The sequence below is a fragment of the Serinus canaria genome, chromosome 1 (genome assembly GCF_022539315.1).
Source record: "Serinus canaria isolate serCan28SL12 chromosome 1, serCan2020, whole genome shotgun sequence".
NCBI classification, from domain to species: Eukaryota; Metazoa; Chordata; class Aves; order Passeriformes; family Fringillidae; genus Serinus; species Serinus canaria.
In genome coordinates, this window is record NC_066313.1 from 4,875,699 (window position 1) to 4,897,654 (window position 21,956).

At 47.2% G+C, this 21,956-nt stretch overlaps 1 long non-coding RNA gene across 1 annotated transcript; it reads left to right on the forward strand.

Annotated features, from left to right (window-relative positions):
• Nucleotides 1–1,894: 1,894 nt before the first annotated feature.
• Nucleotides 1,895–21,824, forward strand: LOC115484826 (uncharacterized). Its single transcript, XR_003945521.2, has 4 exons — nucleotides 1,895–4,042; nucleotides 7,018–7,400; nucleotides 8,942–9,078; nucleotides 21,503–21,824. It is a non-coding gene; the product is annotated as an uncharacterized LOC115484826 (long non-coding RNA).
• Nucleotides 21,825–21,956: the final 132 nt, after the last annotated feature.

The window sequence follows — 21,956 nt, forward strand, 5'->3', positions numbered from 1 at the left end:
CTCTGTTCCACCAGAGGGAACATTAGCACAGAGCCCGGCCTAGGAGAGCTGGGCTGCACTCCCAGGAGTGGGCTGTAATGTGGATATTGCTACTTGTGCCTCTTGTGCAGTGGGGTGCTGCCTGCCGAGGGTCACCGTTCCTCCACCACCCTTCCCTCCTTTTGGCAGCATTCCCCAGGTTTGTGCCGGGAGGGCTCTCTCTGTAGGGCCAGGTGATGCTGTGGCCAAGCAGCCCTGACCCAGCACATCAGCTGTGAGGATGCTGTGGGGGGTTTTGGGGCCCAGGAGGCCCAGTGGTGCTGTCGGGGAGCTCCAGCTGTGCCTCGCCCATGCACCGTGAGCCTGCTGGAGCAAACCTGGGCTCCGTGCGAGCGCCGAGCCCCTGTTTCCAATTAGCGCCGCTATTTGGGAAGGGAGATCTACTGCTGCCGATGTAACCCATGGCAACCATCTGTGGAACCGGCGTTCCTGCTGGCTGGGGAGAGGGAGTGGGGGGGAGATGGGGGCCAGGGCAGTGCGGGGGGATCCTGGCAGGATTTGGGAAGGCAGGGGGATAGGCATCCCCTCCCTCCGGGTGCCTCTCCGGCCCCCGTGGCGCAGCAGCGGCGGGAGGTGTGGGTGAGCCCATCGGCATCCCACGCAGCTGGATAATTTATGGGCAGCGGCAGCAGCTCACCGTCACTTTGTTTGCAATTTGCCTCTAAATATAGCCGTGCTTTCAGGGGGGAAGGCGAGCTCCCGCCGCCGTCTGCCCGCGTCTCCTCCTCGCCGTGCGGGGTCTCTCCGCGCCGGGCGGAGAAGGAGCCGTGCAGACGGGTCACCGGCGTGGCACCTCCTCCATCCCACATCCCACATCCCACACACGCCCTGCCTAGCTAGGAAAGGGCACCGATGAGACACAAACCTCCCGGGCTAGTGGTTAAACACTGGCGACAGCGTCCTGCCTGGCTGAGACTGGCAGCTTGCCGGGGTGCACCGAGCCCGGCCGCTTCCCAGAGAATGAGCTCCCATGGGATGCTTTCTCTCCGTGCTCTTTTTCCTTTCAGCAAAAAGTGCGGTAATTGCATTAGTCCTGACAGGGGCCTGACACCGAGGCTGGAGTAAAAGATTGCCTGTGGATTTCACCTCAGCTAACTCCCAAATCTGCTCTTGTTTATCCCCCTGCTGCAGGTGCCAGCCTTGCCGGCGAGCACAGCGCTCCTGCAGGCATGGGGACAGGCTGCGGTGACAGCACCACGGTGGTGACACCTCCCAGCCCGGAACTGGGGCCGGGTGAGGAGGCATTCCATGGCCTGGCATTCCTCATCCGTACTCGTGCCAGTAAATGCAAGGCTCTCCTTCCCAGGTTGTGAGTACTCCCAGCCCTGTGCTGCAGGTGGTGGGGCTGCAAACCACAGTTCTGAGCAGGGTGACACACCAGGAGCTGAACCCAACTCAGGCTGGTGGGAAAGGAGAGGCACTAAAGTGCTGACGAGGCATTATAATAAGTTCCAAACAGAAATAAGAACCTACTTATGTTTTAAACATAACATTAATTAATAAAGAAAAGGGTATGCTGTAGATACTAAAAGCCCTCAGATACTGAGGAGAAAAAAGTCTCTTTTGCCCATAATTTAGAAACTGTCAGAGCATGGTTCCCTAGACCTAGGTGACATCATGGTTACATCTGGGGAGGGGATCCCTCTGCAGTGGCACTCTTGCTCTGCCCCACAGAAGAGCTCTCAGGAAAGAGTGTGAGGGTAAAAGGAAAAGGTCATTTTCAGACTGCACTACTCCATCACATCAACATTAATTCCTGCTGGGCCGTTGCTTTGGATGTAACCGAATGCAGTGAAAAATGACTCTGTCCCAGTCTGGCAGTACACTTCAGCAAACCTATCTAATAGGTTTATTATAGTTTATTGAGCCAAGTGTTAGCCCAGAGTAGATCAGAGCAACCGCCGAAATGCTAAATGGTCTCGGGAATGATGGCATTCCGGGAAGAATTATTGTGGCAGGATGGGTAACTCAGTGTCTAGGGCCCCATGCTACCTCCATCACTGTCAGAAGAAATAATGGCCAAATTTCCTCCTGAGCCTCATGGCCCATTGGACTAATCTATAGGGGCCAGCCTGTCCAGCACTTACAGTACCTTCAGCTCCACCAGCCCGGAGGATCCTTTACAGTCCCTTCCTGTGAACAGATTATTCTCAGCAGGAGAATCCATGATCCTGCCTCTCCTGCTACACAGTGATTGGAAATTCCCTTCTCATGGTGAAGCAGCGAGTGTTACTGGGCCACAACCCCTGTAGGGAAAATGTGAAACTTGTGTCCCAGCTCCTGGTAATGACACAATTAACTCTGGCTGGGAAAGGCTTGAAAAACACTTTACTCTTTCTGAAAAAAACATCTCTAAGCCTTGTAAAAAAAAATGGCCTTGAAAATCTTCTTTATAGAGAGACCATATTTTATTACCAGACAGAGTTAACAGCAAGGATAGTTTACTACATCAACATAAAAGTTAAATGTCCAATTACTGTCTCTGGAAACAATGTTAGGGAGAGAGGAAGCAGCAGAAGGCTCCACCAGCATCTGCCTGCAACCTTAACACCATCCTGCCCACCAGATCCAGATTTCTTTCATGCAGTGTCCAAACCAAGGGTTTATTCTAGGAACACTCTCCCTGCAGAGGGAAGTTGCAAGAAGCCACCCCTCCTTTCCTTACAGTCCATTATTTATGTCCCTATCTTTTCAGGAGAGTTGTAGAGTGAAAATAGAGTGCTGAATGGCATCCTGGGGATTTTACAGCAGCTTGTGACGTTTCAGTGCAGGTCTCCAGAATCCCCTTATTTTATGCTAATACAGGGTCTCTGTAGAGGGCTGTGGCTCTGGCCACCCAGCATTTGTGAGGCTCCAAATGCAGTGCTTGCAAGCTTATCTGAAAACAGAGCTCTGCTGAGAAGAGGGACTCTGTAATCCTTATTCTCCAGCCTCTGCTTCCATCTCTTCTCTGTCAGTTGATAAACTTCCATTGCACCAGTCTCCCAGTTACTGAGTATATGAGTTCTTCAGCATCCCACAGCAGTTTCTCTTTTGGATGCTCTGTTTCTCAGCAGAATGACTCGCAACATGCTCTCTTAAGTGATTTCATAACAACCTGCAGAAAAATCCTGTACTTTTTTCCTGATTACAACCCCCACCTCCCCATAACTAATGCACTATTTCTGACACCCACAACCTGAATTACCCTAGTGCACTCCCACAGAGACTGCATCAGATGTATTAATGATGCCTCCAACTGATTCAGCCCCTGGCACAGAACCATCTTCCCCACTGTCAGGTTATAAGGAACAGAGGTTTCCCTCACATTGGACCAGCTGCCAGCATCAGCCTGGTCTGAACTTTAAGCTCACAGCCCCTTTCTGGTGTGCATGTGCTACCCAGGAGTACCTGCCTTGAGAAGTTTCCACTTGAAATACACCAGGATCAGGCATGGTTGTACACTAGAAGGAGTGCACTACCATGTACATATTCATATAAAAATCCCAGATAACCAACTGACAGGACAAACTCAACTGAGCTTTGTGCTTAATGATGTTTCCAAGGAGTGCTGCTGCTGCTGCTTGCAGAACTGGGGGTGCCAATGGGGCGTGTAATTGAGGGCTCTACTTGGTGTGCCTTGGTGAGTTATTCCAGGGAACTGAAGGAGAAGGAAGAAGGCCAGAAGAAATCAAACGTGACCACACTTTTTCCACATATGACCATAACTGTTAATGTTACTTGAGTGATAGCACAGGGCCTGATGCCTTCTGCTGCTACTCTGTATTAACAACCAAAGAGGAACTTTGAGGTGACTTATCCTTGAGCCTTGTCTTGGTATCCCTCATATCACCAGGTAAGGGTATCCTTCCCTTCGTTCCCCTTTTTTTTTCCTTCGTATAAGCAGAGAAATTGCCTTTTTCCACCCTGTTTTAATTACAGGAGCCATGTGGCCCCTCCTGGAGCAGCTGCCAGAGACAGTACTAGTGCAAGATCACCAGGCCAGCAGACTGACAGAAAATATGTAAGTAGGTTACAGGGGGGTGGGGGAGGCTATTAAACACAGCAGGATCCACTTAACAGAGCACCTGTTAGGGGAACAGGCAGACACAGCAATACCTGCACGGCTCTCCTCTTCCCAACACAGCCTGGCTGGGCTCAGGCAGGACTGTGGGAAGCTGGGCAGAGTGGGAGGCTGGCAGGGAAGGAACTGAGAGTGTTGGGATGCTCTGGGCTGGGTGGCTGCAGGGCTCACAGAGCTGACACCTCCCTGCTGCAGGTGAGCAGGGAGCAGCTTGCCCTCACCCCATTCCTTCTGTGGGCACAGGGGGGTTGTGTCCTGTCCCCAGGGCAGGGGACAGCAGCAGTGAGGGCAGAGCCAACAGCCTGGCTTTAGACCTGGGCTCCTTTGTAAAGGCTTTTGGGGAGTTCAGGCAGACTTCATCTTTGCTCATAAAATGTGTTTAAATTCGAAGCTTTTAAGGGTGGTATTTTGACATTTCCCTAAATAGCTTAAGGACTGCCTTATCTTTTGGGGAAAGGTTTCTCTGGCCACCTGGAGAGCACCTCTGGCATTTGACTAGCTGGGTAATGTTTTCCTTCTCCTCACCAAGGTAAAACTGCTCTTAGTTACATGCAGCATGAGGAATTTTTTTTCCTTCAAATCTTGTATTTATATAAGCTGTCTGCTGACAGATACAGCCAAATCAAACATCTAAATAGGATTAATGCAGGCAGCTTATTACTGGCTCTTGAGGAAGGCCAGGAATTATGGTTATCAACCATAACAGTGAAGTTGGGGTGTCTGACCTCAACAACTTATATGTTAAAAATACTGTACAAATATCTTCTGAACTGGTAAAAAGTAATTTCATATTCACTGAATAACAGAGAAGAGTGCAAACTAAAATAGCTAGATCTGAATATCAGAGTATATTTTGGTTTTTTTCTTGGTGACAGGAGGATGAACATAATTGTAAGTGAAATAAGTTTTGAGCCATATTTAACCCTCTCAACACCCCATCAAGACCAAACATAACTGTGTCAATCTTTCCAAACATAAAAAATTGCCTGACCACAGAAAACCACACGCTCTGTTTAGTTTTGGGTTCACTCTGCTATTGCAAAGGAAATAGTCAGTGATGTCTCCTGCCCTTGGATGGGATCTAGCTGCAAAACCTGTGGAAAAGCTGCCTAGGTGCCTCCTGGCTGACAGGGAGCCAGGTGGGGTGAGGTGTCCAGGACACTCCACATCAGGCTTATGGCTGGATGTGATGGCCCTGCACAGTTTTGTGCTGGGGAATGTAGTGCACAAGGGTATGGTAACAAATGTACATTTTTTCCACTCCAGATGGCTCACTCAAATTAATCCTGCAGTCATTCAGACTGGAAGTACAGTTCTTACCTCCTGATGGTTACCAGCAGCCTGTTTGAACACAGCTGATGACTCCCAGTGGTGTTCTTGATGGGCAATGTCTCCATCTTTTAAAATCATCCTTACAGACAGGTGATTAGTTCCCTTATTGGCATTTTCACCTGCAGGAATGAGAACTGAATGGGCTGAATGATCATTTTGCACAGTAATTTATGCATGTAGTCCAATATAGCTCATACTGAGGATCTATTCCTCTTTTATAATTGGGACAAATTCCATCTCTAGAAGCTCTTCTTCCAAGAGAGGATGAAATATCTAAGCCATCACCTGTCTAACACCATTCAGCTGGTATTTATTTCTGACATGTTCGTGTCAGTAGAAGGCTTTCCAAGCTCACAGAGATATTGGGAGGTTTCATTTATACAATACTGTGAGATTGCCTGATCAAAGGCATAGAAGTGGAAATCATTACTGTTATTTTCAGACACGTCTTTAATCACAGCCTCTCCCTATTCATGGCAATCATTGCAATTGTAAATCAGAAGTGAGTTCCCTCACCACCTGGCCACTTGGTGCTCTTTTAATTTCTGCCTGTTGCCTGTACAGTGAAATTTCTCCTGCATCCTCCTCCACCTCTCCATGACACAAACATGTGCACTAAAAATTTGCTATGATAGCTCCACTTTATGTGGATTTGTTTCTGCAAAGAGAGGTGATATTGAACTTTCTGAATCTCTCCCACTAGGAAATGGGGATAATGCTTGGAGCTGTCAATGCAGGGACCATTCACCAGTGCCTGGCAACCTTGCTGAAGTGACTGAATTATATTCCCATCAGCAGAAAGTAGGAAATGAGTTACAGTGATTTAAACATGGGACTAGAGGAATTTGACCTTCTTACTACAGAAAGGAATAAGTTTGTTAACACCCTGTTTTCTTGATGATGTGTATACTTTTTGTCTGATCATGCACTGAGCCCCAGGGCTGGGGTAGCTTCTGGCCAGGAGAACTGCACTTTCTCCTTTCTGTTGTTTCTGTGGGATTTGTGCACCTGATATTGTGGCAGAGCTGGTCTGTAGTCTCTCCCAAAAACAAGGGGCACCTCACTTCAAGAAAGGCATTGAAGTGTTGGAGCGAGTCCAGAGAAAAGCAGTGGAGCTGGGGGAGGGCGTGGGGCACAATTCTGAGGAGAGATCTGGGGGTGTTCATCCTGGAGAGGAGGAGGCTCAGGAGAGACAATTTCATTCTCTACTACCTGAAAGAAGGATGTAGCTGGGTGGGGTTTGGCCTCTTTTCCCAGGCACCAAGTGACAGGAGAAGAGGACGTGGCCTTAAGCTGTACCAGAGGAGGTCCAGGTTGGACATCAGGAAGAATTTATTAATGGCAAGAGTGGTTAACCAAGGGAATGGGCTGCCCAGGAAGATGGGAAAGTTACCATCCCTAGAAGAGTGCAAGAAATGACTGGATGTGGCACTTAGGGCTGTGGTGTAGTTGAGTTTAGGGGCTTTAGGTGGTGTTTGGTTAAAGGTTGGACTTTATGATTTGGAGGTCTTTTCCAGTCTGTCATTCAATTCACAGCCACTTTTTTTTTTTTTTCTTTCCTCCTATCTCTGCCATCTGTTGAGATCTTGGGAAGTGTGGCAGGTGAGGATGGAGAATCTGCAGAAAGGCCCATGTGGAAGTGCCCATTAGAATAATCTGACAGCTGTGCTGGAGATCCACTGGGACCAAAGAAGACCATCTACTGCATTCCTGAGGTTTCTTTCAGGTGATGCATCTTTTATTTCCAAAAGGTTACAAGCACACAGAGTGGGTGGCTTTGCCCAGCAGCTCAGGCCAATCCAGCTTGACAATGGCAATGGAAATCTGGTTTGGTTTTGAGCCTGGCTTTGATTTGGGACACTGGAAACCATGAGAGTGCCAAGAAAATGATGTTGCTGACTGCGTTGGATGACAGCAAATCTCATACATCCTGACCATGGAAGTGCCTCCCTTACAGCACCTGCAGGTACTGACTGTTTCCATGTGTTTGTCTCATTTGGCTGAAGTCCTCTGTGCCTCTTTTATAAAGGCTAAAGTGTTTCCCAGCTCCCATAAGCAGAGATCAGTGTCTCAGGAGGACAGGAATGGGAGATTAAATGTTCCCATCTGAAATCACAAATTCTAGTCTGGGCCTAGGTCATCTGAAAGTTGTCATCACTTAGAATTTCAGTCTACTTGTATTTGCCCTGCATGATTAAATATTCATGCTGGGATATTGTGCCATGCACGATGAGAATATTCAATGTAACCTCACTGGAAAAACTATTCTGCAGATGTAGTCAGTGTCCTGCTGCTTTCTGAAATGAATTCTACATTTGTCCATTCTCTAGCTTCTCTCTGATGAATGTCAGACTAGTCCCAAATGTCCACATGATCATCCCATTCTGAGACTGACATTTTTAGACACAAACACCCTCCTTTTCTTGCCCGATCAGGTGAAGGGGGTAACATGCCAAATAGCCTTCTCATTCCCAGAGTGGGTGATCCATCTGAGAATGAAGAGACTGCTGGGGAGCAAACCCTTTGCCCAGGATCACAGCAGAACAGCTTCCAGTGCAACTAGCTGATGGCTAATTTGCTTGGGGCTGGCAGCCTGGCGCTTTCAACTGCCTGAACTTCGCTTAAAAAAATTATAGTGATTAAGTAAACACAGCTATAATGGAAATCTTTACTCTGCATATTACAAACCAAAATGGCCATGAAGGGAGCAATTATGAAATCTCAGGACTGTGGTGAGGGGAGGAATCATTTGAGCTGTGCTGTTGTTTGTTTTTGTTCATCATTTATTTCCCCTGGGACACTTGGCTCTGAAGCAGTCTCTGCTGCATTGAGAGACTCCTTACATTTTTGTTAACCCAATTTCCCATCCGGTCTTAAGCAAGATGGGATGAAATATAAGGGTTTTCCATGAAATCACAAGACATGATGAACTACCTTGGGGAAGGATTCCTAACTCCAGCTTCCAATTCCCATCCTAAGCTGCCAGCACAAGTTGCACACCAATTGCCCTTTCTCTTTTTCTGTTAGTCATCACAGTGACATGACTGATTTTACAAAGACTTAAGGGAGTGGTGAAAATAATGCAGGAGTGACAGTGTTAAAGACAGCTTTAACTAGTGGGAAATGCAGTGATGATTCAGATGTGGTGGTCTCCTACCCTTTCTGGAGATCTGTGATTGGGTCTTTGTACTTGCCTGATTCAGGAAAATTATAGTGTAAAGCTGCACCAGGTTTTCAGCCTCATCTGAGTTGTGCTGATATTTGTTCAAGATCAGAGAGAAATTAGCTGGTGGACTAGTCAGCTGTTAGTAGAAAATTGACTGAGAAATAGAGAGCACAGCAGAGAAATAGTTGGCAAATGATGGGATGAGTGGTAATTCCTAGGTAGCAAAAAGATTGATGCAATCCAAAAGCCCAACATACTTCCCAAATGTATATAATGATAGAAGTTTAAGAGCTGCTTCAAGGGCAGAGACTAACTTGGAGACCTTTTCCTTGACTCAACAGGCTTAAACAGAGAGAGTCCAGCATTTCCATCTGAGCCCTACTTAAAGCTGCAGCTCTGTCAGTGTGGTGTACAAACATGACACAGGCTACCAACTGCTAATGGTCCAAGATTTCCATATGAGGGCAAACATTCCCAGGTAAGGACTGAGTGGGCTTCAGGAATGGAGAGCAACCTACCCAGGCCCGAAAGAAGGGACCAGAAATGTCTGGCAATTCCCATCACGTGGCTGTGTTAGCTAAGGAAGAGCACTGCCCAGGTAACCATCCAGACTTTCCCCTGCCATCAGGGTGAGCACGTCCCAGAGGGGTGGTGTGTGAGATAAGAGAACAAACTTTCTCCTTCCCAGGCAAAACACACTCACTTCAGGTAGAAGGCTTCAGAGCTGAGCTAGCTGGTTGCCAAGGCAGTCTGGAAAAAGTGGGTGGTGTCTAGGGAGTTTGGTGGGAGAGGGACTGATGGATAAAAGAAAGGACTTAACTTTTAGGGATGGGAGTAAATACAGCTGGATTTTGACAGCAGGCTACATCTCTTGCCTCAGCAAACAGAGCAAAGAAAGGTAACCCCAGCAAGCGCACACTAAAGCAATTGTTACTATGACTCCTATTCCAGGGCAATAATAAAGCACATACCTGCACGTTGGTCTGAAACCACCTCCCCTGCTCACCCTCACTTCTTCTGGAAGCCAATTAAGCCCTTCCTGAAGAGATGCTACATGAAACAGAGGTTTTCTGAGATTGGTAATGGCTGTCACCCCAGCAATAATCATAATGAATCACACTTGGGCTCCTGTTGAGCTGATATTTTCAAAGAGATGCTGGTTCTCGATCCATTCATTAATATTAATTAGCATGAAGTCACGTTTCATTTCCCACTTATGTGCCCAACCTGCAGCATCCTTGTGCTAAGGAACCAGATGCCATTCACGGCTGGCACGGAATAATTAGCTAATAGTTGAAGAATACGTATCTCAAGTTATTTAAATATTTATGCCAGACTTTTTACATTTTGGCTCCCAGCCCTCATCTGGGGGTTGCAATGCAATTTAGGGAGAATATGAGAAAGTTTTCACAGTTGTCTGCAGAAAGCTTTAATTATACATTCTCCATATGGATGCAAATGTTTGATGTTATACAGATGTTGGCACCAAGCTGACCTCCAGGTACCAGAGTAGAAATAGCAAACTTCAGCAAGCAGATCCAAATCTAACTCCCTTGTTGGGACTGGACGCTGCATAATGCAACAGCCACTCTTTCACTCTCTGATCCACCCTCTTTTGTTTAGAGACCTCTTCTGCCAAATACTTCCAGCCAAACCCTGCTCCTGGGGGCCTCTGGAGGAGGCTGGGACCACAGAGATATTATCAGTGAGAGCAAGGACACCCAGAACTCAGAGGAGCTGGGATTCTTGGTGTTTTGAGAAATTGAGGAGCGCATCCCCGCTTCTGACTCACAGTGTCACACAGGGATGTTTGTGTGTGTAATTCCTGGTGTGCCTCCCACTGAGGGAACAGAGAAGGAGGCTGGCAGACAGGGATGACACAGGACTGTTAGCTGGATTTCTCCTTGAGGATATGCATAGAACATCTACTCTGTTTACTACTTTATATGTGAATGACGTTGATATATGAGGTCCCACTGAAGGCTGATTTTTGCTTAACTCGCCTACCCCTCCTGTGTTCTGACCTTCCACTCTTAGCAGTGTAGAGATAATTTGCTTTTGTATAGTCAGAAGCTCAGAAACCCCGAATTATCTGTAATGTCTTGAGCACATAATTATATTGAGCTTATCGCTGTGATTCCTCGGCACTTTCACCTTACTGTGCCCTCAGCCAGGCACAGTCCCTGAACCAGCTCTGGTGGAGATCCAGTTCTGCTGAAACTTTCATTTTATGGAGCAGGTTTGGGCAGGAAAATGGAGGGAGGTGGGAAGGGGAAATGTTGGTTGATGCATATGTTAGATGTGATACCAGGAGAAAAAGCTCTTGTGATCAGTTCTCACACGAGTGTCACGCCCTCTGATCAGGTAAGACGAGATGGCTGCTGTGTGAGCTGCATCTGGCTCCTGAGAAGGAGCAGGGACCCACACCTTTCCTGCTGCACCTGCAGCCCTGGTGCTCCTGCCTCTGAGACTGCCCATTTCCACAAGTAAGCAGAAATGGGCTTACTCACTAGGTGGATGAAAGGACTTCTGAGGAACATGTGGGTGCTCTAGCAGGTAGTGTTGCACTTCGCTGAACAGAGCCCTTCCCTTTGAATCAGCCTCTGCTTTGGCGATTCAGCCTTTACAGGCAGCTCCCTTTTTTTTTTTTTTTTTTTTTTTTCTTTGGGCTAAGTTACGAAAACCGTGAAGGATTTCTCAAGGTTCCAGTGAAATTGCAGTTTTTGCCATTCCAATCCGCTGTTCCATCTCTGCAGGCAAAAACAACTGCATTTTCCCTGCCACTCCTTCTGTGCTGTGAAATAGCTGTCAAGCTCTACCCCAGAGTTAGCTGCATTGTTGCGGGGGAAGAAATGTTTTTTTTCTGTCCATGCAGGAAAGTGAATAGATAAATCTCTTTAGATGAAGAGGCAGTTATTTTGTCTCAAAGAGTGGGAAGTGAATGGAGGAAACAGTGAGAAGACTACAGCACGCTACAGCTCAAGAATCAGTTCAAGATATTTATTCCTTGCAGAGGCAAAGGAGAGCAGTCCCACAATTTTTCCTCTCCTAGGTCAGGAACATAGGAGTGACACCACACTAACTCACTTCTTCCCTCTTGAGGGATGGCTGTAAAGGCAGTGGTTTTAACTTATTGTATTTAATAAGGAGCTGAGAGACAATAAAGCAACAAAATGAAACTTCTGCCCACCACGTAGCAAGAAGGGGAAAGAGGTTAGACAAAAGTCCAAATGCCAAGTCTGAAAAGTGGAAAGCAGGGGTGTACTGGTTACAAATCACTTGCTCCACAGAGCTGGCCCTGAGCATGAGGGATGCACTCTCTTTTTGGTTGCCTACAGCTAACATCACTCCTATCAACATTTTCTGCCATGCCAGAAGATCTGTGCCCTTTGCATTGCAATGCAGAACTGCAGGCACTTGGAGGAAGGAAACCAAAGTAGTCTTGGCTGAGGGGTGAGACAGCCCTGCAGGGTTTAGTTCTTAAGGACTGGTTTGTGTGCTTTAATACGTTCATCACTAATTTGTAGTGCCTTATTGGGAAGGATGCTTGTGCTTTGCAGCACTCACCAGGGCACCAAAGAAATGCACAGGAGAAGCTCCTCAGGCAGGCCTTGAGAGCTGTTCTCTAGATAAGGAGGTAGTCAGAGACACCTGGGAATGCTGTAAGGCAGCGGCTTCTTTTTTCATTGCTCTATAAACTTCTGTAAAGGTGCAATATAGGCATTAGCCACACTGCCCACGGCATGAGAGGCCATGTTCTCATTTGCAGAGAGGCTGACTGGAGGCCTGTGCATTTTTCTGCTATCAATGATCTCCACTCCAGGGCAGAATAGCTGATCTGCACCCCCAGGATGCTAAGCAAGAGCTAGGAGGAGGATTTCAGCTGGGTATGTGCTTTCCCTCCTCTTCTGTAGAGTCCCTCCTCTGCTCTTGGTTGAGTTGGAGAGAAGAAAGCACAGAGGGCCAAAAACAGGGAGTTGACCAAGCAGCTCTGTAGGAGAAGTTCCTAAGTAAAGGAAAAACCTCTCTCTCAGTCTGGTGAGAATAACACACGGTGCTCTAGTTACTGGGGGCACGGGTGAAGGGAGCTAGTGAGGATGCCAGAAAAAGAGTGCAGCAGGCGTCATTGCATGGTGGTGATCTACTTTTAAGTGATACCAGAAAAACCTATTAAATATATAACCTCAGCGCCCAGAAAAATGTGTTAAGAGGTTTATTCGTGTAGGAAAAGCTTCGTCTTATAAATATAGATAAGGGCTTCTTTTTTTTCCCCTTCTTCTTCTTCTTCTTTTGGATTTCCTATACAGAAAACATATTTGGACTGTAATTTCCCTTCTGGGAAGCTCTACCTAGTTATGCTGCTTTCTGTCTGGCAGGACTGTGAGGTCCATGCAAATGGGAGAGCTCAGTGTGATGAGTTCTTCCTAACATGTATCCCACTACAACCCATTCCAAGCCCCATCCTACAGATTTGTGTGCATGTGCTGCCCTGCAAGAGGGCTGGTAGTTTCACCAAGCAGATGTAGGACTCCTGTGTGCTGAGGGTGACAGAGAGCTGCTGTTCCTTTCGGGATGTATCTGCTGCAGGGCTGCTCCGAACTCCCCTGAAAGAGAAGGAAAGATCCATAAAATAGGAAGACACAGATCCCACTCCTAGTTTCTCCTTCTCTCTCTCAGCACAAGCCCTGCAGAGTACATCAGGTGGAAATACTGTTGTGAAGATTAAGTAAACCTGCTGTCCTTCAGATTGCCACTTCCTTCCTCAACAGTTCTCTTTTCTCTTTGGTGGGGAACAGGACCTCTCTGAGGTGCCCAACCTCATCTACCAACAAATGTCCAACCACTGTCTTTATGCTGAACACAAATACACCTGTATCTCACCTTTAAATCATGTTCTCCAGTCAAAATCAAAATTTAATTCTGCTTCTGTGTTATTTCTTTGTGGAGGGCTCTCAAAAGCTCAAGCTCAGCAATGCTATTGCTCTTGTCCCCAAACCCCACTGCTTGTGGGGGATTGTGGTCTCCCCACATGGCCTGCACTCAGGGCTACCAGGCAACTGGTCCTTCCACCCTGGCTGCCTTGCTGTCTTCCCCATCCCTACAACCTTATCCCGTCTTGCTGATGTGCAGTCTTGTCTCACCCAGACACCTGACATCTCACAATGGCTCATGCATTTTCCTCTATCCTTCACAGGAGAGTTGTAAAGAAACCCCTCAAAATGATGCTGGTCTGGGTCATCCTCCTCATGCTTGATTTTTTGGTTTCCTCTCATTTGCCTTGACTTCCCATGCCTTCCCAGCTCTTTAGCTGTTCCTGGGTTTCCCTGTTCCAAGTGGCCTGGGAGGCAGGGAGGCCGGTGCCAGCCTTCCCTTTGCAGCTGCCCAGACAAGCATTGTTGGGCTGTACCTGTATGACTGCTCTTGCCAGGGAGGAGCCTTCTGAGGACATCCACACTCATCTGCTGTCACCCCTTTTCACATCTCCTCTAAGTTCTGAAATGTGTGTCTACAAACAAGTAAACTAAATAACTGCCAGTGTAGACACTCTCGGGGCTTAATCACGATGACTAACATTGCCTTATGGCTCCTTCAAGCTCTTCTATCCACAACCATCTGCTGTTGCTTTGCTTACCAATCCATAACTCTGAATCAGGGCATTTCCTCTTCCCTTTTCCACCCCACCCCAATCTGCCTCTTTCTCCTAGGGGCTATGACAGCTTCCAGAATCACCCCATTACCGCAGGCAGGGCAGCTCAGGTCCTGTTGGTACAAGGAAGCTTCCTTTTATGAATGTTAAGGACCATCCCTCCGTGTGAGTTGTGAAACAACAAGGTGACACCATGCTTGCATTATAATGCCATTGTATTTGGCATTATATTGGCTGAGGTGAAAGTGGAACTAGCTTATAACCAGGTTGCAAAACTCTTGCCTTGCTCCTTCTCAGGCACTGTCACTCGTCTGTGACACACTTCCAAAAATCCCATTTCTGGTAGAGTGCTTTGGATGTTTTTTTCTGGTTAGCTCTTTGGGGGGTGTTGGGGGATTTTTGTGTGTGGTTTATTTTGTTGCAGTTTTTTTAATTTTTGTCTTGGGAGTTAGAACTATAAAGATATCAAATCTGGTCTTTCATGGCTTTGTCCAGACCTCTGAGGTGAGGCCTGTCTCTGCATCCATGCTTGGTACAGCACTTGATCTGCGATGGGAGCTGGCAGCTCTTCCCCTTCTGGCAGGGGTGATTGCCAGAAAATTCATGAGACACTGCAGAGAGCACTACTTTTTCCTGCTGGGGTAGAAACCAAGGCAAAGAGGGGTGTAGTATCCAGCTGATTATCCTAAAGCAAGCCAGGAGGAAAGGTAAGGTTAGAGTACAGGGCTTGGGCTGACTGCTGCCACTGCTGCCATCCCTCTGGGATGGGGGCTGGTGCTGGTGGAAAGACACCCTCTTTCCTTAGCTCCAGCTGCCCATTGTGGCATCAGCTCTGCCTGGTATGTGTGTCTGCAGAGGAATTCAAACAGTACTTGAAAGAAAACAAGGCAGAGCAAACGGCTCTTCTGGAAAAGCAGCCGGTGAATTCCACTGGCTGGAGCCAGAAGCCCTTTTAGGGCGAGTGCTGGTTCCCCTTCTCCCTCAGGGAAGAAGGATCTGCTACAACAGAGGCTCCTCTGTAATGGGAGGTTAGCAAAGGAATCTGGCGAACGTTTTACCAGAGTAACGATTCAGATTTGCAGTTTACAGCAGCCCTGCTGTAAATCACATTTCCAGGTGGGTGGGATGATCTGGGCAGCCCCAGCCCTGCAGAAGAAAACCTGTCCGTGCTGGCTGGCCAGGGCAATCTGGCCCATAGCAAGTCCAAGTCAGCATCCCTTGGGTCTTTGTGAGGGGGCCGTGACTGGGTCCTGCCTCAGGGGAACTCATGACCTCAGTTCTCTCCTGCTGTGTCCCCTGATCTGTCTTTTCCATCAAGGTAAAGTGGGAGAAAGATAATATCCCTAGGATTTGGTAACCATCTGTGTCGGGGCCAGCTTTAGTCACAGCAGTTGCTTTCAGGCAGGAAATTGCTGAGGACAGCAAATCATCCTGACAATAACCATCCTGCAAACCTGTTGGCTCTTCCCCCAGCTTTGCCCTGTGCCTGCTTCATCTCCACCTATGCAGCTGATGCAGGAGGCAGAGCACAGAGAGGGCAGCAGCAGAGGGCTTCCCTGGACTCCCTCCTCCGTGAAGAAGTGATAGGGTGCAGGGAAGGGGATCACACCAAAGAAGCTTCCAGACTCAGGAAGTTATTTTTGCTTGTTCTTGAGAAGCAAATATCACATGACCTGTGTGATGGAAGAGCTCCTCTCAGCACGCGTGGAACAGCGTTGAGAAGTGAAGAGTCGGCACAAAACCGAGTTGGCAGCTGACATTTCATGAGCACATTGCCATCAGCTCAGCTGAGAGAGCTGAGGAAACCCTGGAGCAGGATGGCCCCTGTGCTTCCCCCAGCCTGGTGCCTCTAGGGGTGCAAGATTTTATCATGTGAGCAAAACACAAAGCTGTGAACCAAGGTCACCCCTGCTCCATACAGAAATTGGTGCCTTGTCCCCAGCATGGTTTCTGTTTGTAGAGAATTTAAGGAGGTGACACTTAAGGTAGGGGGCAAAAGGTATTCCTGGTGCTTTGGAGAGGGTTTTTGACTACATTTTGTCATGGAAGTGTGCTTTTCCACCCACAGCCTGCCCTGCTCTAACTTTGCAAGGGTGACACAGGGATGCTTGGACAAGCTCCTACCATAGCTCACTGCAAGGAGAAGGGGCAGTGCTTACCCTGCCAGAACATAAATTTAAATTACCTGGCTGCAGCACTAATGCACAAAACCTGTTGCCTCCTTTGGGAGACTCTGGGAGCTGAGAAGTTGGAGGTGATGAGTCATTTGCTGTGTAGTAGAGAAGCCATTCATTGCCTGCCTGCATTGCAAGATATCTGGCTGCCTGTGCTGTGTGCTTTCAGTTCAGGTTGGAAGGGAATCAGCAAAGGCTGCTGTGTTTGGGAATGGCAACTTCTTGGAGTGGGATATGAAATGCTAAGGGAGGAAAAGAAGAAGGAGGTGGAGGGATAAACAGGGGACCAAGTCTCATAATGTAACATTCAGGAACCTCAGTAGAAAGTGAGACTCCTGGGCTTTCCTTCCTGCTGTCATGAATATTTCAAGGTTTCTATAATGATTCTTGAATGTAAAATGCAAAACAGTCGTGGGAGTAAGGGCATGGTGTCCTGGACTTCTCCCTCTTAGATGAATCCCAGACCATTTCTTTATTACATAAAGGTGGCCAACACCCACAGCAAAATGCAAGCAGAATTGCTGCTATCTTCCAGTATCAGCTGCTACCTTGCTGTCAGGCCAATATTGAGAGAGGTATGAATTGGCTGTAGTCACAGAAATGAAGGTGTGGAGTCTGAAACCTAATGATAACATATTTTTTCCAGAGTAACAATGAAAGTGCTTATCATAGCTAACTGGATGAAAGAAATGTTTTAAGATAAATGACAGCAGCTGAGAGACTGCTTTTTTTTTTTTCTCTTCTTTTTTTTTTTTTTTTTGTACAGTTGCCCAGAACTGTTTAGAAAGAATTCAGACACACCCAAAGAGTCTCACATTGTTAGGTTGGGCCAAAAATTTAGATTTTCTTTCCTAAAAATGATTCTATGGAAAAATGGGAAGTGCCACCAGGAGATGAAAGTCTTGTGAGATGAGAGGCTGAAAGTGTACTTGGCAAAGGTGATTTGTTCTTTCAATTTTTACTGCTGAAACACCCATTTTTTTTGCTGGTTGCCAGTGAAGAAATTGACAATGGCAATGTCCATTTGCCCCTTTTTCTATGTCACTTTTCTTCCCAGGGAGGAAAGAAAACAAAGATAAACCCCTGCTCCATCAGTGATCCTGAGGTTTGGAGTCAACCTTTTACTCACACGCCTTATTCTGGCACTCACTCTAAGCGTGGGAAGGTCTGAATTAACTGGCAAAGCAGCACAAAACTGGGACCTGAGCTTGATTTTGGTAGGTAGGATTGGAAAGCAGAGAAGCAGTGTGTTCATTCCTGCGTGTACTCCAGGCAGAGCCTACAGAAGGTCCCAGCAGCAGCTGCAGGTCTGGCTGGCCATGGAGCAGAGCTTACAGCAGCTTGCCAAGGAGTACCTGGGGCCTCGCCTCTGTCATCTCTGCCTAATGAGCCCAGTCCTCTTGGCCCTGAAGGGCTCTGCCCCTGTAATTTGGGCATGCCCACGTCAGGACCAAGACATTTTAGCACTGCCTTATGGGCTGCTTTCTGCCAGTCCTTAGAGATGAAGGATGCAACAGCTGAATGCTGCAGAACACAGCATCTGAGAGTTATATCAGGAACAAGCAAAGCTTTGCCACACTGTAGCTCCCTGCTCTTGCAGAGTGCTCACCAAGCTGCACTAATGCTCCAGCTGTGTCTGGAGGGGACATGTGGGAGGACTCCTGCAGGGGGTTGGAAACCAGAGCTGACCATCAGCCCAGCTTGGCAGCACCAGCCCTCTCCCCTGCACTGCCTTGGCTCAGCCTGGGAGGGATGCAGCAACCAGGAGTGTTGGAGAACTGCAGGTATGAAGTCAGGTAGCCACCTTCCCCCTGGCCTTCTTCAGCTTCAAGAAACATCTTTCACTCTGCACACACTCCAAAGCTTGAAGCTGCTGTGTGTTTCTCGGAGAGATGTTTCCCTAATGTTATTTCCCAAGGTGGTAGTATAATGTTTTTCCTCGCAGATAGATCATAACCTCAGGCTGAGTGCAACATCAGACGTGGGTACATTTATGAAAAAAATTGGCATACTCCTCTGTCAAGCAACAGTTAAAAGAAAATCTGCAAAGGGATTAGCTGCCATACACTCTGGGGCTTGCTGACAGATGTCCTGAAAATCTGGAAATGTGTCGATCTATCTTTACACAGGGTTTTTGGTTGTTTTTTTTTTTCTCATTCTCTCTCCTTCTCCCTCTCCTCATCCATCTTCCCAGGGCACACAAATGGGAATTCCTTCAAATCCATGGGGCTTCCTGGGAACTGCCTTGATGCCATCAAAGGATTGGCATATGGGTCCTAGGGTGCAATCTGGGCTGAGTTAAACCCAAAACCTCAGTCTCGTTAGATGCCAGCTTCCCTGCAATGGCAGCAGTGCTGCTTTGTGCCAGGGCAGTTAGGGTTTTCTTTCTGTTCCAACTGCAACCTCTCAGTTCATTTTAAAGGAGCTTAAATGTTGGCCATTAAATATAAATATCTTCTTTTTCCTCTGGGTGAAACTGATGTTCAAAACTTCACAGTGTAAATAAGGTCTGGAGAAAATGTTTTAGGCAATGATTCTGTCAAAATTAATGGCTCTGGCTGTTCTTCCCCATTTCAGACCAGAGCTTTAGGTGTACCTCCTCTCCCTTTCACAATGTGAATGTGGCAGAGGAGTTTTGACCTGGTTGTGATGCTCCCCCAAGCAAATCTCCAGACTTAAGACCCTGAGTTCTGTGAATTGTGTTGCATGATCTTGGGCAAATCACATAGGACAATTTTTTTTTAAGTGCTTTCTGTTTCTGGATGGTTTGACTCTGCTCAATCTGAAATGCTCAGGTGGCCTCTGAGAGGAGGGGGATGTAGATACAGCCCCCTGTCTTTGAGTCATACAATCTTTTTTGCTCTCCAGCTCTGGCCCAAGTTGCTGCCCTCTGGGAAGAGTCACTCCTGCAACTGCAGTTAAATCTCCTCCTCCTCTTCTCCCCCCACGATCTCTTTCCCTCCCCTAGAGGAAGGGAATAATTTCTCCTGATTTACAGAGTCAGGAATCTCCTGCCTTGCTCTGTTGAGTCCAGTCCCTCTTTTTGCTATAGTTTGTTACCATTAGCACCCAGGTTACTGCCTGCTGTAAAATCTAAGGATTGCAAATCTGTTCTGTGCCTTGTTCCCTCTCCCACCTGCTAATCAGGAGCAGGGTAAATCCTCACTGGGTCCAAACTTGAGGGTGTGCAGTGTTTTGTCCTGAAAAAGGACCAGCATTCTTATTTCATAACGTACATAAATTGCATTTCTGCCAGACCTCTTTTCTCTGAGGGCCAGACAACAGTTTAACTTCACTGCTCATCTGTGGGCCACGGGCAGCCTGTGCTCATCGGGCAAGCAGCATGTGCAGAGTCTGGATGTTGATGTCACTGCTTCCCTCGGGCGAAGGACGCAGCTCTTGTCACAGCTGTTGTACTACAGCAGCCTCTGGCAATCCTGAGTTTGGGATGCATCTACCCTGATGGCCCTCGGCCACACAGCAGCCACCCAGCCTCGCCTCCCACTCAGGCACTTGTTGGTTGTGCTTCTGCTAGAAAAGGCAGGAGCATGGGTGTTGGATAATCCCAGTTTACAGAGACAGGGCAACTGAGAGGTGTTTTAAAAGATTTTATTTTATTCCAATTTACAGTCTTGTTGAAGGGTGAGACATAAGAAGTGTAAAACTCAACGCCATTCTGTCAGAAGCCAACCTATTTCCTGGTTACAATACCTTATAAATGTTTTTTTGCCTATTAGCTTTTGCCACACAATGCTGCTAATACTTCTAACACCCATCACCTATCTTTTTAGTCCATGTGGTCCTGCTACAATGCCTCTTTCACAGTTCTAATTCTCAAAAATATTTGGTCTTTTTGCAAGGCCATAGTTTGTAACTTGTTTCTAGTTCAATCTCTTTCTCAACAATGTCATCTCTATTCCATGGCCTTCCTAAGTCAGCACAACTTATCTCAGTGTTTGTATACAAATGTACAAGACTGTGTGAGCTTTCAGTCAGGTTCTGAGAATCCTTTACAAATCCATTTCTCACACATGGGAAGTGCCTGTGACTTGGTATGAGCACTGAGCAGCCCAGCAAATGGCACCACGTGGGATCATTTCCCCTTCTCCCGCTGCCCAGTCTCAAGCCCTGCCTGCCAAGGCAAGCCACGGGGAAGCAAGTCCTAGCACACTGCTGGCAGTGATGGAGCACTGGGAAAGATGCTGGAGTGGGTTGTGACCTAATGAGTGTATCATCAGCATGGCTTGAGTCACGCCTGTCTGCCTCCAGCTCTCACAGCTGCCCCGCTGCCAAAGAGCAACCGCGTGGCCTGACCAAAATGATCCGGCTGCTGCTGAGGATGGCGCTCCTGAATGACTCAGTTGTGCTGGGAGAACAAGGCAGCCCAGATCTGTCTTCCTGGAAAGCTGCTCCACGGTAACCTTGTGCTTGAAAGGGTTTTGTCTTTGAGGTGACTGTGCTGCTCATTTCCATTCAGCCACGTGAGCAAACCACACGGACAGACAGACGTCCATAGGAAGCCAGAGCCCCACCACGTGAGCCTGAAACACTGGAGCCAAGCCCCAGGGAGGGCTGCCTGCCTCCCTGGGCTAGAGAAAGCTGTCCTACCCGAGCCTCAGTTTCTCCACTGATGCAAAGTGAGGCCAATGTTTTCCCCAAAAGACCAGAAGGTGTTTGTGAAGTCCTCTGCAGAGGGGCTCTCTCGTGAACACCAAGCTATTTTTATTATTGGGGTCAGGGAGGAGAGCACACGAAAAGGTGATGAAGCTCTTGAAACACAGGTTCCCATTAATAGTCTTCAGCACACACAGTTCTTATTATAATCTAATTTGACTGGAATTGGATTAATCTTATAATGCTATAATGTAATTTCCATGGTCTTTTTATATTTTTATTGTTACTATGCATTAATGCAATACTCTGCAAGAGCTCTGAGAAGAGGATGTGAGTTTAGTGAATCTCTGATAACATTTTTGCAGGGCATTTTTATGCTCCTGTTAGGCTTGTATGCTATAAAGTCACATAGTGCCTGGAAAATAGCAAGAATTCACATAAAATCATCTTGAATTATCTTCCAACAGGCTCCACTGGCAAAAGCAATGTATTCAGAGCCAAGACACCAGGCTTGTCCCTGACCTGTCCCAGGAAATCACCTGAATCATGTCAGTGTTTTCGTCTCCATCTCTTCATCTGAAGATGGAAATAATGTGTCCACATAGGAATGTCATGAATCTGAGGTCTATATCCCTTGCCATCTAGAAAAACCATCTTGTGTATCATGAAGCTTTAATGCCTCCTTTTTTATTGAGTTTATCCTGCCCGTGCCCTGTATTTCTTAATTTGCCTTTTTTGTTGTTTTGCTATTATTTATTTCTCTAGTTACATATCTTTTGAAGCAAAAGAGTAAATGATCTTTATCCTGCATCAATTTAAAGTTGTTGGACATTTACTTCAAAGTAGCTCCACAGTTCTTGCTCCCAATACTCACGGACTTGTCCATGAGGACTTATAATAGGACAAATGTGACAAATATTG